Source organism: Nansenia antarctica, assembly GCF_963989245.1.
Source record: "Nansenia antarctica genome assembly, chromosome: 19".
Classification (NCBI taxonomy): domain Eukaryota; kingdom Metazoa; phylum Chordata; class Actinopteri; order Argentiniformes; family Microstomatidae; genus Nansenia; species Nansenia antarctica.
The window spans coordinates 17,114,341-17,126,670 of record NC_137692.1 but is presented as its reverse complement, the minus strand read 5'-3'; the positions used below and the strand labels follow the sequence as shown (position 1 = coordinate 17,126,670).

At 45.6% G+C, this 12,330-nt stretch overlaps 1 protein-coding gene across 1 annotated transcript in view; it reads left to right on the top strand.

The window, feature by feature from the left end:
* ehbp1 (EH domain binding protein 1) overlaps window positions 1-12,330 on the top strand; it is a 143,230-nt gene that overhangs the window by 75,382 nt on the left and 55,518 nt on the right.

Here is a 12,330-nt window from a genome sequence, read left to right as displayed (position 1 = left end):
TCTCTCTCACTCACACACATACACACACACACACACACACACACACACACAGACTGTAAGATGACCTTTGAGTATATGGAGTCAGAGAGGATTAGTAGGGGAGACATTCCCACACTGGGCTGAAGAGGTACCAACGTATGGATGTGACGGGACTGTCGGTGTGTGCATGTATGTGTATTTTGCATTAGCGTAGATTCCATAGTGCCCCAAGGGGTAAACATAGTTAGCGAAACATAGTTAACCTGTGCTTGTCTATCTGTGCGTGTCTTGTGTTTCTGCGAATATCTATGTATGTTCTGTGTTATGAGGGGTGAGGGCGGGTAAGGCCCATGATAAGGAAACCCGTAGTGCTAATCTCAAAATGTGAAAAGAAATTGAAATATTGAAAAACAGCACGCCATATATGCATTTACAACTTTCCCTGAAGGGTCAGGCAAAAATCCAATCCTGTTTTGTTGAATAAAATCAAGTCTATGCCCTGCAAAGAGATTATAATGTTGCGTTTTACATATATCAGATATATGTGTGTGAGAAATAGATCACAGTAATTTGGCTGAGGCTTAGCTAAAGTCATTTCTAGTTTCTGCATAAATCCTATATTTAATGTTCCAACATTGTTCCAACATTGCTACTTATGCATGTATATGCCCCGACATTGTATTAAAGCAGCCACTTCAACAACAGACTGTAGCAAATCAGGACATCTTGGACATGTGGTCTGCGTTCATTTAGTCTCTGCACGTTGTAAGGCTACATCTAGAATGTGATTGTTACCCGAGTGCTCACAGCGTTCTACTTTGAACTTGCTTTACCCTCAACGAATGCTTAGTCTCCACGTAGACACTATTGCAATCCCGTGAATGTATTACGGCTCATTTTGAGGGCATTACAATGAGGTACATCTGTTAAATGTGTTTGTCATAGGCTGTGTTTTGCGTATGTGTCTTTGATACCGTTCCTCATTACAATGAGCCCATCCTCCAATTTCTACCTCCACCAGCCTCTACTGCAATACATATACAGTACTATTACTGGACACACCCATCATTGGCCATAATACAGACACAAAACACTGTATTGGCAGTAGGCCTGTATTTCCTAGACTGAGGTGCCATCATAGTCATGCTGGTGGTATCCCAAGATCCTTTGCAACATAGAACTGAACCTCAATGGCTCAGCCTTGATGAGGAGGAGGTTTCAGGCTGTGGAGCGTTCCTCACAGTGAACAGTCCCAACACTGTTTGTCGACACCTTTCTAATCTATGTCTTCCTCACTCTGTGCGCCCCAGTCTGTTTCTCTGCTCTGTTCTCCGTGTCATCCAGGACAGTGAAATGGAGATTCCAGAGTGTGTTGAGTTCAAGTTTTGCATCCGTTGGAAGGAAAGAAGAAATGTCTGAAGGATTAATTTAAATGAACAGAGAAGTTTCCGTCGCGGGGCCGTGAGATTCATCTGTCCCGATTCATTCGATCTCCCCCCCCGGGGGTGATTTCACCCCTCCCTGCCCTCCAGCGATCCCTCGCTCCTCCTCCCGTTCCTCCTCCGCCTTGCTCTCTCCATCCGACGCCTCTCCTTCCCAGTGTTAAGTCAGACTCTACACTTAAATGCTCTGATCTCTGGATTTTCATCAGTTTCCGGTTCATGAATCACTTGCCTTATTTTCATATGAAGAAAAAGTCAAGTCTGCCAATATAGGGGAAAAAGTTTGAACAAAGAAGGTTGTTATATTATATGAATATTTTACATAAAGACTTGGGGGAAAGATTTCCGCGATTGAACTGAGATCGTAAACTTTGAGCACAGGCGTTTAAGTGAAGCCTTAAAAAAGTCTCATGTACGCGCGCGCACACACACACACACGCACACACACACACACGCACACACACACACACACGCACACACACACACACACACACACACGCACACACACACACACGCACACACACCCACACACACACACACCCTCATACACTGTGTCCTGCAAAGGGGTGGCAAAGTGAACCACAGGAGAGGTATGTTTATTTTTTCCCCTCTCATAAAAGGTTCTGTGATTATTCAAATTAATCAAAGGCCCAAATTAAAGAGTGTATCACAGGAGCCGAGAGCACGCACACAGGGAGGCCGAGGCCAGGGCGCTCCTTTCATTCGCCGCCTTTGTTTTCTAGGCCCTTCCGCAGCGCAGCCCATGTGTAAATTGAAATTAGAATAAATTAACATTATTTAATTGAGTTCGCAGAAGGCTGAGATATTTCTTAATTAGCTTTCACCAGGGTTCGTGGCAGTCCTGACATTGTGAAGTTTGCTGAGGTTGCAGAGAAGAATTGTGTTTTTGTAGGGTGGGGGGGGGGGGAGTGAGGGCCGTGAAAATATTACTGCCATCACTCTTTTCAAGACCTGTCTCCCCCCCCTCTTTCCTGTCCTCTCCTCTTTCCCCAACTTCTTCTGTTGCACCCTCATCTCTTCTCTTCTCCTGTCCCTCTCTCCTATTAGTCTCTTCTGTCTCTCCCTCGCCTTACCTCCTGTTTCTCTTCTCTCCCTCTCACCCCACCCCCCACCTTAATGCAACCCCTTCTATCTCTTCTGCTCCCTCCTCTTTGACCCCCTCCCATCTGTATGTGGCCTCCCTGTCATACGCCTGAGGGCAGCTCAGTTGAAGTACTAGTCTGGTTCTGGATCACACAGCGCGGTACTGTTATTACGGGGACAGTTGAGTTCAGGTGCTGTTTCAGTGATCGGACAGTTCCGTGAGTAGTTGAGACAGATGAGGTAGAAGCATGATGTGTGGACCGCGGTCGCTAGTACTGACCACTAGACCTAGGTGTCGCTCGGATATAGGAACAGTACTCAGGCTGGTATAGGAGCAGTACTCTGATATAGGAGCAGTACTCAGGCTGGTGTGGTGTGCAGGGTGGCGGTCCAGGCAGTACCCCGCCAAGCCTCCCTAATGTAAAGGCCCCAGTGTATCCTTCATCCCCCCACAGCCCCTATGGCCTCTCTCTCCATAAGATGTGTAATATTAGGAGACTAATCCTCGGGGGTTAAGGGCTAAGGTAAGTTAGTCCTCCTCAGCCCCCATCTCCCCCTGGCATACCCCCCCCCCCCCCCCCCCACCATTCTTTGCTCTTTGTGAGCTGGGTGATATAGGAGATGGTGGGAGAGGAGGTCCAATCCTGGCTCAGGGTTTTAGAGACTCTAAGGCCCCAGTAACAAGAGTGGCCGGTCTGTCCAAGTCAGCGCTGTAGGGTACGCCTGTCACGGCGAGAGAGTGAGTGAGTGGCGGGGTGGAGAGGGAGGGGGAGGGAGGGCGGGGGGGCGGGGTCGTTGGAGAGGGAGGGAGAGACCAGCGAGCCACGGGTCAGCCATGCCTTCACTGCCTTTAATCCTCACCGTCCTTCTTTTGGTACAAAGAAATAAATAAAAGTTAGACAAAGTTTTAGAAGATTTGGAGGACGCGTCTCCTCAGAGGGGTTGATCCCTTCCTCTGGCCTTGTTCAGAATGTCAGAGTTTTAACTCTCCGGAAGCGGTTGTTGTTCTCCGTCTACACCTGGCCAGACAAGACACCACGCACACTCTTTGTGTGTGCTGTCTTTTGGAGGCCTTTCAGGTGACTCTCTCCTAAGGTATCACTTATATTCGGATTATCTACGATCTTTCCAGACTGGATCTACGTCACGATTAGACAACGTGCTGCAGGATATGTAGATGTTTCGTTGTAAGGGTCTTTCTAGGTTGATTGGTACGGCTTTACCTCGTTTTGTATCAGAGCGAATGTCTTTCATTCAGAAAGGGGGATACAACTCCACTGATTAGTCATGTTTTTTCATCTTTAACTGTCAATAAATGGGATTTGCACTGATACATTAAGATAATGACTAATTCCCTTTGAATGTGATGATGTATTACACTGTTTCCTGTCAGTGGTGCTCCATAGACAGGAGCCGGGGTGTTCTCCTGAGTTGGTATTTTGATCCAGTTACAGTAATGCCGCTATCATTATCCTGCTCCTCCTCTGTTGGTGCGTGTTCAGTTCATGAGTTAAGCACTTGAAGAGCTCTCCCCAATACCCACGCCGACTGGTGTAAAAGGCTCCGCAAAGCGCCTCTGTAATCTTCCTATGGTAAATCCTTAGTTTTATCTGCCAGGGATTACCGCACAAGCTTTTTTGGAGCAGCAGTAGAAGAGAAGAAGAGAGAGAGAGAAGCAAAGGAAAAGAAAAGGGAGTAAAAAAAACGATGGAGATGGGGAGAGCAAAATGAAAACAAATTGCAGTGTAATCTCCAGAAAGAGGACCTGTTTGAGTTGAAGAGAAGTTTCCCCGGCCGCTAATTTGAGAGGTGGGGGGGGCGGGGGCGGGCGGGCGGGCGGGCGGTGGTGGGGGGGGGGTATCTGCTAATCCTCCATGTTTGATGTCTGGCCAGGGGAGGTTTCTCTAGGAGAGTTGCTCTGAGGGTATAGCAGACTAATGGGGTTTATGGGGATGGTCAGAAAGGCGCTTTGTGTCTCCCCCTGTACGCCGGCCATACAGGCCGAGGGTTTGAATGACATGGCGGACGGAGGGGGTAACTTTAGCTTAATCTGGCCCCTAAGCTTCTCCCACTCATACAGGTGTGTGTGGGTCGGAGGGGTGAGGGAGCGGGCTGGGGGGGGATGTCTGGGTGGGGGTGCTGGTCAACTATATCCCAACCACCTGATCAGTGTACCCCACTCCCAGCATTATTATCCCAGGACCCCCCCTCCCACACACACACACACACACACACACACACACACAGACAGACACACACAGGCCCACTACATCTCCCTCCTTCAACCTTAAGTGGCCACTGCCATATTTTAATTGAATTAAACCAATCGCTCTCTTGCTGTTTAAAAAAAAAAAAGACCTTGGAAGTGCCTTACAAATTAGTCTGAGTGATTTGTCTGTCAAATCGGTGTGTGTGTGTGAGAGAGAGAGAGAGAGAGAGAGAGAGAGAGAGAGAGAGAGGAGAGAGAGAGAGAGAGAGAGAGAGAGAGAGAGAGAGAGAGAGAGAGAGAGAGAGAGAGAGAGAGAGAGAGAGAGAGAGAGAGAGAGAGAGAGAGAGAGAGAGAGAGAGAGAGAGAGAGAGAGAGAGAGAGAGAGAGAGAGAGGAGGAGGAGGAGGAGGAGGAATGATAAGGCTTTAATTACCTGGTTATAAAGCCCTCTAGCTCCATCCCTCCCCTCCCTCTGTTCCCTCTCCAGGATAGGGCTACTAAGGTATGCAGGTGTGTGTGTCCTTGCTTCTGAAGGAACATGGGTTCTCCACTGTTATTCATTCGCTCCGAAGGCTGAAGATGTGTCCGACCCACTGTTACGGTCTGGGATTGAAACCAGCAACCACCTGCCATCTATTAGTTTTATTGTAGTGCTTTTTTAAAAGTTAGTTTAAAGTAATTTTTTCTGAGTGGGGCAGTCCCACTCATATTTTTCATTTTTATTGACAGATTACAGTGAAGATTTAGACAGGAAGGATGGGTGAGAGAGAGAGGAGGGATGACATGCAGGCCGGAATCGAACCGGGGACCCTGCGGTTACATGGTCAGCGCTTAACCCGCTACGCCACCCAAGCGCCCCAGTTTTGTAGTGGCTTTTGACAAGGTGCGAACAGGTTCTTTTCTTCCACCTCAGCCAGTTCTCTGGTAGAGAGAGAGCCATGTGACCTGTCGGCCATTAGCCTGAGTGTGTGTGTTTGTGTTTCCCTCTCATCTCCTTTATGGGTCCCAGGTGTTTGATCGTGTGTAAACAGGGCAACGCTGTATCGATCACCTTGCCTCTCCTCTCTCCCCTCCTCCTCCACTCTTTCATCTTTTCTTCTCTCATCTATACTCTCTTGTACTTTACTTTTTTCTCTCTACTATCCTCACTGTTCCTCTCACCCGACCCCCCCCCACCCCCAGTCCGTTAGCCCGTAGCCCAGTCTAGCGGAGGCCCTCTCCTGTCTGTTGATGCATGCTTATTCTGATCAGGCCCTGGCGTCACAGGGGTGACTTTGTAATTATGTTCATTTTAATTGGCTTCACTATCACCCCCCTCATCACTTGAGTCCACGCGGCTCTGGACAATGGTGTCTGCGTCGGGGAGTGGGGGGCAACGACTATGTGTCGAGTCCCCCTCCCTCTTTACCTGCCCGACATAATTCTGGAAGTGCCTCCTTAATGAGTTTTTGCGCCGAAGCTTAGATTAATTGATAAATGGCTGCGTTATCACGGGCCGATCGGTGAACTCTTGCACCCCTAATTTGTTTGTTGAAGACGGCAGTTAGAGGAGATTAATGGCGTATAGATTTATGAGAGGCCCCCCCGTCCTAAACCTCTCGCTTTAATGTCTGTCTGACTTCAGAGGAGGAGGTGGAAGAGTTGGAGGTGAGAGAAGCAGGTGGGCCGAGAGGAGGGTTTGGACGCCCTGTTTCAGATCCACACAGACCAGGGTGGCCGAGTTAACGCCTGTGTTTTTAGTTTTTGATGAGATGTGATCTGCACTGGCATAAGGCAAAAGACTGTCCCCCCCTCATACCCCGCCACTGCATTAACAATGTATATTATGACTACCTGATTACTTGAACACTACCTACTAGAACTGCACAACCTGACTATTACTTGAACTTCCCGTAATGTTGATTACATTAATAATAATAATAATAATAATAATAATAATAATAATAATGCTGACTTGAACTCTGCTGCTATTACTTATTCCATTATTGTTGATTTGCATTCTGCTGCAATTACTTTATTCTATTATTGCTGATGTTGCTACTATTGACGTTCATCATATATTATTGATTGTTGTTTTTATATCCTTTATATCATTTTTATATCCTGCTTAATTTATTATTGATTTCGTATTTTGCTGCGATGCGAATGTCGAATGAACCTGAACCCAAGAATCTTACTCTGCATTGATGTCATAAAATTCAATTCTGATTCTGATCTGATTCTGATTCTCTCTGATCTGATTCTGATCTTTCTTTCATGCTTGAGATTGTTCCTGAACGCCTCTTAAGAGAGACAGAGAGAGACAGAGACAGTCCATGGCGGGCGGCGGCGTGTAGAAAGCACAGATGCTGTCGCCGGTGGTGGTGTTGTGTTGTTGTCCCTAACAGGATCCCAGCCTCCATACTGTCGGCAGCCACCCCTGCCTATTTCGCAGCCAAAGCTAATTTGCACAGGCGTGAGTGTGGGTAATGCCGCTGCCTCCTCTGTGACAAGCTAAAGCCAGCGCTTACACCGCATTATGCCTCGTGTTACACGTTCGCAGAGCGAGCGAGCGCTGAGCACACTGGCACCGCCACCTTCTTGTCTTCGCCTCCTCCAAATTTTTTTTTTTTTGTGTGTTTAGTTTTTTTCAGGAAAGGTTTCATTTTAGTTCAAAACCCCCCCTCCTTTTTGACTCTGTTTTGCATGGCTATGCCTGAAGAGCGTAGTACTGTAGGGCTGGTAATGCATAACGCTGTTTCTTTCTGGTACATTCCGTTTAGGGAAGCCAACCTCTGTAAGGCTCCACTTGGCCCTTAGGTACTGTCCTATATAGGAGGATGTGTCTCTGTGTTTCTCACATTCCTACAGACGAAACCTGACATGAAAGCTTCATTCAATTATTTAGTGACGTGCAATCTCTTGACATTAGTTCCTTGGTGAAATGACTACATGTGACCACATAGTATAGAATGCGTATACATTTGACCTTGCGGTTTGTGTACAGACCGTTCCCAAAGTGGTCCTACAGTATGACCGATTTGACGTCAACCACTAGCCTGCCAGACACTTGCGTAGATCTGAGGGGATTGGGAAACTGAATGTGTAAGTAATACTACTCAACATAGCCTTACAGAGGTCAAGGGTGGAGCTGACACCATATTGTTAATACCTCTTTAATCCTCTAAGATCCAAACACAACGTGTCCAGGGAATAGGGACTAGGAATCCATTTAGAGTTGGTTAGAAAGTAACCACAAGGCTCTTCATGTTCCTGTGCTGTGCAGCCGTGGTATGTGAAGCCTCTCCATCCCGCTCCTGAGTGCAGGGCCTACATTAGTACCTCATCAGGCTGCCATGGCCTTTGAGCTGTAGTGCCAACACACACACACACACACACACACACACACACACACAGTCCCTCTATGAGACCTGATTTCCAAAGCAGGTCTCAGACTTGTCCCCCCACCCCCCCCCCCTCCATTTCTGTTTGAAAAGGGGTCTCCTCTATGTGATTACAACAGTAATGCGATATTTCCTTTGTATGTTAATGTATTTCCACTGTACACTCGGCTGCCTCTCCGGTTCCAGCCTTTTGTCTCGTCCCCCCACTCCATTGTTCCAAACACTCCAGATCTCCATTTACATAATTGAACTTTTGATTGGACCCCCTCCCCCCCCCCCCCCCCCACACACACACACAATTTGAGATTTCAAGCATAATTTCATGGGTAAGGTGACACGAGGCGTGTCTCGTATTTATTTGAAGACGTCGGACACAGAAAAACTCAGATTACGACAAATGAGTCCTCCGATTGAAGGTGCTATTATATAATTGAGAGCTCGGGGTTGGAGAGGAACAATCAGACTTTGGGGTTTTGGGTAATGAGAGAGACACCCAGCCACTCTTACTTTACCTTTGGAATATGTCAGCTTTCGTTCTCCGTCTGAGCTGACTTGAGTGCGTACATTTGTGGGAAATCTGCCACCACGGTTTCCAAACAACAACATCCTCTCTAATAATAATAATAATATAAACTCCCCAAAATGGACTTGTGTCGGACATTAGCCGTTGTGTTTCTGCATGTGTGCAGCACGATTCGAAGAGGCGGCCACCAGAGACAGAGAAGTTCAAATGGGTGAGTCTGCTCCCCTAGGACACTCCTGGCAGTAACATGTTCATATGCAAATCCAGTGTCGGATACGACACTCCATTTTAGAAAGCGCTTTTTCCAGACCAAAATAGCCGTTCATAGATGAAGTATTTCTTTCAAGGGATCTAATTCCCTGATCGCTGCGGATTTAACATCGTCATTACAACCGTTAGGAAGCTTTTAGATAGCTTGGATGTTACATACTGGATCTTTAACTGTGTGTCAGTGCTGATATTGGTTATGTTGTTTTATTGTTTTAAAGAAGGCTTAGACAAAGCTTTTTTATAAGACATAACATAACATGACAGGTGTCATTCAAAATTAAAAGTACTAATTTCAGTTTATGATACAGACTTATGATAAGACTTAGCTGTTGGTGTTAATGTTTATGACTACTTGTTTTTTGCCTGAGGTCATGGACTTTAAAACAGTGTGCTAAATCTGTGCCAGCATGCATGGTAGTATCCTGTCCTTTTCACATGTCACACGAGGTGTGTGTGTGTGTGTGTGTGTGTACACAGGTGTGAGTCTGTATGTACGTACGTGTGTGTGCATGTGTGTGTGTGTGTGCGCGTGTGTGCGTGCGTTCGTGCGTGCTTGTGTTTGGGGTTGTTTCTGCCGTAGGCTCCCTGAGCGGATTACAAGTTTTAAAGAGTAAGAGATTCAACACCTCCTCAAATCTGACACTCTCTGACACCCTTTTGAAGACATGAAAGTGAGATTGGAAGACACTGAGGCTCTTTTCTCTCCACAGAATTGTGGTTTTATGTCATTCGTTTGAGCCCAGTTAAGTTTCCATTCAAGCGTTTGCCCCCAAGTAAGAGGAAAAGCCGGTACTTAAAGCGCTTGACTTATATCTTTTTTATGACAGTGAAAGGCCAGTTTTTCTGCATATAGATGTGGATTGTATACATTATGGTACATAGTGAAAGTAGTCAAATGAGACTTGTGCAGACGCCCAAATACAGTAGATCTGACTATGGGGCCTATTCAGACGCAGCGCTTCACTATTACAAGTATAACATTGTTTTTAATATCGATTGTGTGACTGGCCAAATGTTAAAGACAATTTGATGGATGATAATGCTTTAAACAACTGAATTCAGGTGTAACAAAGCAAGTATTAATCATACCTATATGTTGAACCCCTTTCACACATACAAGCCTTCCCAGTACATTCCATGGAATTTACCTGGTATGGGGTATGTGTGAACGAGACTGTACAGGGAAATTCTCTCAGGCAATTACCCTGGTCAGGACCTTGTATAATTCCATGGAATTTAGAGGGAAGGCTTAGGTGTGAACAGAAGCCTGAACATTGCCCAGTCAGACACGTGAAGCGTTACGTATGTCTGACGCAAGACGTTTTCACGTGGAACAAGTTAACCAATCACAGCGAGTAGTTTCTCACACTACCGCTGATGTTACAGAGTTGTCTAGTTAACCCACATCACATCAGCCAAAGTACTGATAAATATAATTCCACAACTGCATACTACTTCATTTCCAATCATAGTTAGCTAGATTACTTACTTATAGGGATGTAACGATGCATCGCGATTAATTATCAATGCAAATATGAGACATTTCAAATTGGTGAAATGAAAAACGAATCGCAATACTCTTTTTAAACCGACAGCATTAACACGCGTATGATTATTATGGTAACTCAAAGCACGTGAATGGAGAGCTGAGGACATTTGAAGGGAGAAGCGTCATTACGACCGAGCATGTTTTACTGGTGTTTTTACGAGCAGTGTTTTTATACTTTTGTGAGTTTGTGTACATAGGTGAAATGTCACAAAGATCATCTAGTCTTACCAAAGACCATCTAGTCTTACCAAAGATCATCTAGTCTTACCAAAGATCATCTAGTCTTACCAAACCACCCAAAAGACAAAACCCAGAGAGCCAGCATGGGGCGACGACAGTGCACTCTGCAAGAGGAGCAGTGGAGTGTAATGTGGGCCTGTGTCTGCAGCTAGAAAACCCCTGGACATTCTTAGAGAAAACAGGGCAAAAGAATAACACTTTGGATGTTATACCCTATTGTAGTTATACTCTACCTCAGAAATCTGGTTCTCCAGCTGCACAACCGCGGAGAGAAATGCGCTACAGAGAGTCGTGAGAACAGCCCAGAAGATCACCGGCGCCCCCCTCCCCTCTCTGGAAGAGCTGTACAACACACGCTGTCTCAGGAAGGCCTCCAAGATCTCCAGAGACCCAACCCACCCTGGGTACGAACACTTTACCCGGCTGCCCTCGAAAAGGCGGTACAGGACCATGGCCGCAAGGACAAACAGACTGAAGCTCAGCTTCTACCCCAGGGCCATCCAGGCCCTGAACACAGCAAAGACCTAGGTTCTGGGCCCTGGACAGTCTGGACGGATTGATGGCAGCTGCTGGACTGAAAAAATCAGGTGTAGTGCTGAGGCACAAATATGTACATTTCTAGCCTGCAAACTGCGACACTTCAAATGAATGTGCAATAACGCTATGTGCAATATGACAACCCTAGTCGTCTATCTGTACAGTATAGTATAGTGGATAGTGTACATAGCCTTTATTTATGTAAACCAGCTCCTTCCCTTCTTGTGTTTTTTTTTGTTTTTTTTCTTTCCTAGCACCAGGGGAGCCACCCCTCCTAAATTTCGTTGTTTGGTACCTGTACTATAGCAATGACAATAAAGACCATTCATTCAAATAAAGAAAATATATTATTTAAGAAAATACAGTATTAGTATAGGAAATAACTAAAATATTTTTTTTCTGTCATAATTTGTCTTCAATCTCATTTTGTAAAAACAAATAGTGAGAAAATCGTGTCGTGAACCCAGTATCGTGAACCCAGTATCGTGAATCGCATCGAATCATTAGTTGAGTGTATCGTTACAACCCTACTTACTTAGCTAGCTTACTTATCAAATGCACATTTGTGATATGTTTACGCAGTGCACATCAGTGGCATTTCCAGTCAGCAATATGTCTAATTGAGTTAACTCATAATATACTTACCATCACCAAGTTCTCCCATACTGTGCTTTTGGACTAGTATAGTATGTTTATATCAACGGTAATCAAGAGCTAGTTGGTGAGCGAACTTGGTGATGGTAAGCATAATACGAGTTGACTCGCTGTTAAATTAATGTGAAAAATATGATTATAAATACATATAAAACGGAGGTATGATATATGGCAGATATATATATATGGTATATGGCAGTCTCATGCACCTGTCTTGTTCGAATTAACTTCTACTATGTTCCAGTTCTGCATCCAGTTGAATGCGTGATTCAAGTAGCTCGTGCAAACCCGGGAATGCCATTGACATGTGTGAAAAGGCACAACCCGGTAATCGAAGGGCATTTAGCTCATGTGTGAACGGTGAAAATCACTGGCGGACCCGGGTTGGGATTCCATGTAATTTACAGGGAACTATGTGTGAAAGGGGCTTTATTGAACATC